General features: G+C 34.6%; 1 long non-coding RNA gene across 1 annotated transcript; it reads left to right on the top strand.

Annotated features, from left to right (window-relative positions):
* On the top strand, positions 1 to 4,164 carry LOC127879667 (uncharacterized). Its single transcript, XR_008049200.1, has 3 exons — positions 1 to 145; positions 848 to 950; positions 1,680 to 4,164. It is a non-coding gene; the product is annotated as an uncharacterized LOC127879667 (long non-coding RNA).
* The last annotated feature ends 1,836 nt before the right edge of the window (positions 4,165 to 6,000 follow it).

Genomic DNA, 6,000 nt, shown 5'->3' with positions numbered 1-6,000 from the left:
CATGATTGAATTTTCTTGTTATTTATTGTACTGATTTCAATGTTTTCTTCATTTAGGCACCTTTTCGCAGAGAGTCCATTATTTATTATTGACCTAAGAGAGTCAAAGAAACTCATTGTCTGTGCAACATGCCGTATGATGGAAGGTATGCAAGGTTTCATTAATTTGTCCTAAAGCAAGTTAAACCATTAATTAAAAAATAACAAAATAGTTACCTCTACATGAAACTTAAACACCAAAATATATTGTAAATTGTCCTTCCGTTTCTGAAAATGTTGGCTATACATGAATCATTTTCTCTTTACAATTGGTCTCCCTTTCTCAAAATTTGTCACTCCTTTGCAACGAATCAAGGGATTCAAAAGCATTTTTCCCTTATGTTCACCTTCAAGAGAAATCATGTTGCAATTAACACACCGTGCTTGTTCAAGGTCAAACTTTGAATAAATGCTACAAATTTGCCTACACTTAAAATTGCTTGTCTACTTCAAAGGTTGAATGTTGTTATATGTCTGAACTGGTTTTTATGCCCCCGGTAGGAGGGCATATAGTGATTGGACTGTCCGTCTGTCTGTCTGTCCGTCTTTCCGTCATACTTTGGGTTTAGGTTTGGGAAAATGCTCATTATTTATATGTCCCTTGAGATGTAACCTTCATATTTGGTCTGCATGGGCATATGGGCAAGGCCTTTCCATACGCACACAAATTTTGACCCCTGTGACCTTGACCTTGAACTAAGGGTTTGTGTTTAGGTTTCGAAATCTGCGTTTAGGTAAGTTAATTGGGATGTGCTGAGATGTTTAATGTGTTGCTGATGCTAAGTGTAACTTTTGAATGTGCTTCCCAGAGAGTACTGGCAGTGTGAAGGATGCTATAAATGGTTCCACCCGGAATGTGTTGGTGAGTCAGTGGAACCAGAAAAGTACACATGCGCATCATGTTCACACAAGGTATTGTTTTTTGTGTTTTTTTTCACTTACCAAAACCTATTAAAAAAAACGCTGTTTTACGTGGATTTGTATATTGATATATTTTGTTTACCAACCTCTTCTTCAAAATCTTATTGACCTATTGTACAGAAACTTCACACAATAAATATTATATGGCATCTTGGTTCGGGATTTTAAGGTAAATATCATGGGTTAACTGTTATAAATACTTTGTGAATTAATTGAGATAAAAACGTTTACATTTATTCATCTACACTGCAACGCCGATATATCGCGGACCGATATATACTGATATGATATAGATACTGACATGCAAAATATGTCCCTGATGTGAGCTTATGACTATGGTTATACCTTATGTGTCTTCTCTTTGCCTTATTAAATATGTACATTGGTATGCATGGTCTTAGCTTAAAAGGCAATGAATGTGATCCTAGTTAATTTAATTTGTTTCATTTATAACTCGACTTATATATATGAAATATATATAGTTGAGCTATCCTTCTCACCCCGGTGTCGACATGAGTGTTAGCGTGAGCGTGCAAATGTTTGCGTACCATCCCAAATATTTCCCATGTCCCTTGACATATTGTTTTTACATTGAAACAATCATACAAATATGCATGGATTTTGAATTTCATATTGCGTTGAAGATTCATGAAAAGAAGAGTTAATCAAAACTTTTCATCTTAGAACAATTTGTTTAAGAATTATCTTTGAAACTTTTAGAAAACCAGCCCAGAGTATATGTGTAAAGATGACAGATCCTTAGGGAAGCCAATTACTATGTGAGTGAATAGTTTCCAAAGGACGTTGCCGACCGACGCAGAAGCTTGATGCCTGCCTTCCGGAAAGCTCGCGCTGATGGCAAGAGATGCTTTTCTCAGCTATGACACCCTGTGCATAGACGGTGTTCCGGTGCGGCCTGACAGCGCAACAACGAATAACAGCAGCGGTAGCAGCAAGTAGGGGCTTCCGGAGGCTAACATAAAATTTCTCTCTTGGAACGTTCAAGAACTTACAAATATTTAACTTAGTCATGACGACTTAGTAAATTATATTCGTAAATTTTATAATTATTTTATTGTTTGAAACATGGCCAAATAACTATTCTTCTTATGACATCGTTGGTCATGAATGTTAACTTTTTAACAGGGAATTTCAGAATAAAAAATCTAAACGATGTAGTGGCGGAATAGCAATTAATGTTTAGCAATCCTTTGCGAAGGGAATTTCTTTTGTAAAAAGTTATCATGATGCTATTGCGTGGTTTAAATTAGATAAGGTATTTTTTTAGTTTAACGGACGATATTTCCCTGGCTGTGTGTACATCTGGCATTAGCTATTCCCTATTAATAATATTTGAAATGTTAATTTATTTGATATTTCATAAAAAATATATATCAATTTCAAACAAATGGCAAAGTTTCTTTAGCGGGCGATTGGAACGCTCGAGTAGGAAATAAGCGAGATTTTATTGTTTGGGACCTCACAATTAATCCCATAAATGACCAGTCTTACGCAAGTGACTCTCAACTTACCCGGAATTCAATGGAATCAAAAACTAATTGTTTTGGTAAGAAGCTTGACATGTGCATATCCACGTGGTTCTAGTGTCATTGAATACGTGTTACCACGTAAAGAAAACTTTAATCTTATAACACGTTTTAACGTTGACTCTTATTCAGTATGGTCAGATCATGGTGCACTGCTATTTAATATAAAGTGTAATACTGCATTATCGAGAAGTGTTAAATGAATCTAGTACAACACGTATTAGTTGGTTGAATCAGAATCGTGACGAATTTCGACAAAAAATAATCTCAAATTCACATATGTTAAACAGTATTATCGATTATATCGATTGTAATAGCTTTGACAGTAATGATTATTGCTTGGCGATTTTCTCAAAAGTACTCAGCGAATCTGGTGAGCCTAGCATATGTCCGATACACCCTGTTCAGGAAATCCCAACTAGATTATGCACATTATGTGCCATTCACCCGTGCAATTGAAAATAGTACACCAAATATATATTACACGTGCGTTGTTTTTGCGCCCAGGCGTGTTGTGTGAGTTATTTACAAGCCTTTAACTTTACAGTGGTAAATACTGGCAGAGAGCAAGACATCGTTGGACATCGAAGCAAAATGTGTACATATGATTGCCTTTGCACCATGGTCATGTAATTCCAACTAGATATTGCATATTGCACGTGCGTTGTTTTTGCGCCGATGCGTGTTGTGTGAGTTATTTACAAGCCTTTAACTTTACAGTGGTAAATACTGGCAGAGGGTAAGACATCGTTGCACATCGTTGGTCATGTAACTCCAACTAGATATTGCACATTGCGCTATCGGAAAATATACATGTAACACCAAAAGATGTTGCACATATTCTGCTAATGCCCCGTTGTGTATTGTTGCACTCAATCTCATGCCTCAGACTTGACAATGGATTATACCCGCTCGGGGACAGACAACGTTGCGCGTTTTAGTATAATTTATATACATATATTGCCATAAACGCTGTTCAATTATTTCAAAAAAGTGCACGATTCATGGTTTTGGCACATATACATTTGTATCTCCGAATAGACATGGCGCATGTGTTGTTTTTGCTCTGAAGCGCATTGTATAGCTCCTTCACATACCTTAAACTTGGCAAAGGTTGATTCTCGCTCAAAGAAAGACAATGTTGCATATCTCAGTAGAATTTATTCACAATAATATTGCGCGCTATCGAATAATATAGCACCACATATTTGTTTCATGCTCCGTAGTGTATCGTTGCACTCATCCACACGCCTTATACTTGACAACGTATGATACTCGCTCGGAAAAAAACGTTTAACGTCTGAGTATAATTTATACACATTTATTTTATATTTTTACAAATTCGCTTACGGAAATCATATCCTTCTGCTAACGTTAACCGGTAATTAAGCGTTCATAGACCGTTTGTACCTGTGGCCTTCTCGACTCGTGCTTGAAGCAAACACAAAATAGTTCCCGTAATAGATTAAAAACTTGAGATTTAAATTTTTTAACGCATACACATGGTAACTAATTTTATCATAATATCTGATTTCTAATAAGAATCCTTCATCCGTATACAATATCTTTGTAAACAATATTTACTGTATCAATCCTCATTTGATTGACATGTAATATCTATTGGTACCGTTATTTGTGTCATATCTATATTGAATACAATGCCACCCGCATTTGACAACTCTGATTTTGCAAAATGGTTGAAAAATAAGTCATTGTTGTATCTTTTCTTAATAAAAGCATTCGATGATTACCGGTATTAGTTTAATCATTTATTGTTGTGTTTCTTTAAAAATGACTTTATGTTAAACTCATTCTATTTTGTGTCGACGTCTACTTATCGATGACATTAAGTGCAGACTGATTTACCCCACCCGCTAATGTTGAACTTGTAGTTGTTCTACTTCTAAATGTTGTGACTGAACAATACTTTACCTCGAAATTGTTGATTATAACATCATGATCATGAAAATGAATATGACATCATGATACTGTTTGTGTTTGCTATTTTTAAACAAGTTTATTGTATTGGTGAGTTAAGTAGATGCTGATGGTACCTTAAGGTTCATGTAGAGGCTTCATTTTGAAAAATGTGGGACCCCTAGCATTGAACTCAAATTTGACTAAAGGAAGTGTGCCACATTGATAATGTATACATATATGCTTTAATGGATGTTTTTACTTCAAACTGCTACCAATTTTGTACATCAACGTATCATAACATCCACAAAATCAATCAAAATACACAGCGATTTTAACACTAAAATATACATTATTTTCAAAAATCTGAATCCTGTTTATTCCACGTATTTCGGCGGAAAATTATATAACTAGTGAATAATATCGACATTGACGAGGGCAAGTTACGCTTAAATAGTAAAAAAAGTTTGCATATCTAGAAATATCAAAACTCGAACACATGTCATTTCATCACCATGGGGGCAGCCATTTTTAAATTAATAAAATAGAAAGAAACATGCTAAAAACTCACTCATCGCCTAATTAACATTCCAAACGGTTGACGATGACAAATGCATTGGATTGTAATCTTTCCGTTGATATTTGCAAACTGCACGATCAGACCTCATAAACACTCAAAAGAATAACTATGTAAGAAGCATTTGACCAATGTTTACAATCGTTGTCGAATCACATGTACTTTATTATTGCGCATAAAATAGAACGCTTACAGACTGACAGAAAGATCGATACGTTACAATTCAATTCATCACGGTATACTATTCTATTGATAATATATAATAATACATCGCTTTAACAATCTAAAAGTAGAAATAATTCTTTTAAACGGAGTTTTTAATAACGAAAGTGAAAACAACGAAAGTTGGATGGATATTCTGTGAGATGCACTTCGGCTCCAGAAAAACAATACAAATTAACTAAAAAAGACGTGTGGGGGACAATTTTCAGCTGGAAAATATTTGAAATAGGGTAAGTGATGATATCTCTACGTGGTCATTTCTGTTATTTAGTGCGATCTCTTGCTGATTAATGTTAATAGTTGTTTTACTAGTTGCCACCCAACTGTCAAAATAAGTATGTGTTATCTCAGGTATGTGTATACACATACCCGGTTTTCTCACCACTGCACGTGGTTTCGACCGATTTGTTTTGCACGTTTTTCTACGGATCACAGCGATGGCCACGCTTTCAAATGGGTAAAAGTAATCGAAATATAAAATCAATCGTTTTGCCAATTTCTTTATATTCCTTTACAATTTTATATGTCGTCTGCAATCTATTTCAATTTGAGATGGTTTAAAATTTGCAATTTGGTTAAGAGGTAAATAACAAAATTGTTAAGCCTTTGAAATAGAATTGTGACTCTTATTATCCACCATACCTGGATTTTTAAAAAGTAGTTACGTTTTAGTTATTTTTAGAACTATGTTTAGGATATTTATCCAAAAAAGGCAGTTGAATAAAAACTCATTTGTTGTTTTATGACAATAATTTTCTGTGAAATGTTGCTAACTTGA

The sequence above is a fragment of the Dreissena polymorpha genome, chromosome 4 (genome assembly GCF_020536995.1).
Source record: "Dreissena polymorpha isolate Duluth1 chromosome 4, UMN_Dpol_1.0, whole genome shotgun sequence".
NCBI lineage: Eukaryota > Metazoa > Mollusca > Bivalvia > Myida > Dreissenidae > Dreissena > Dreissena polymorpha.
The sequence above is the reverse complement of the archived record's forward strand: the minus strand, read 5'-3'. Positions and strand labels throughout refer to the sequence as shown.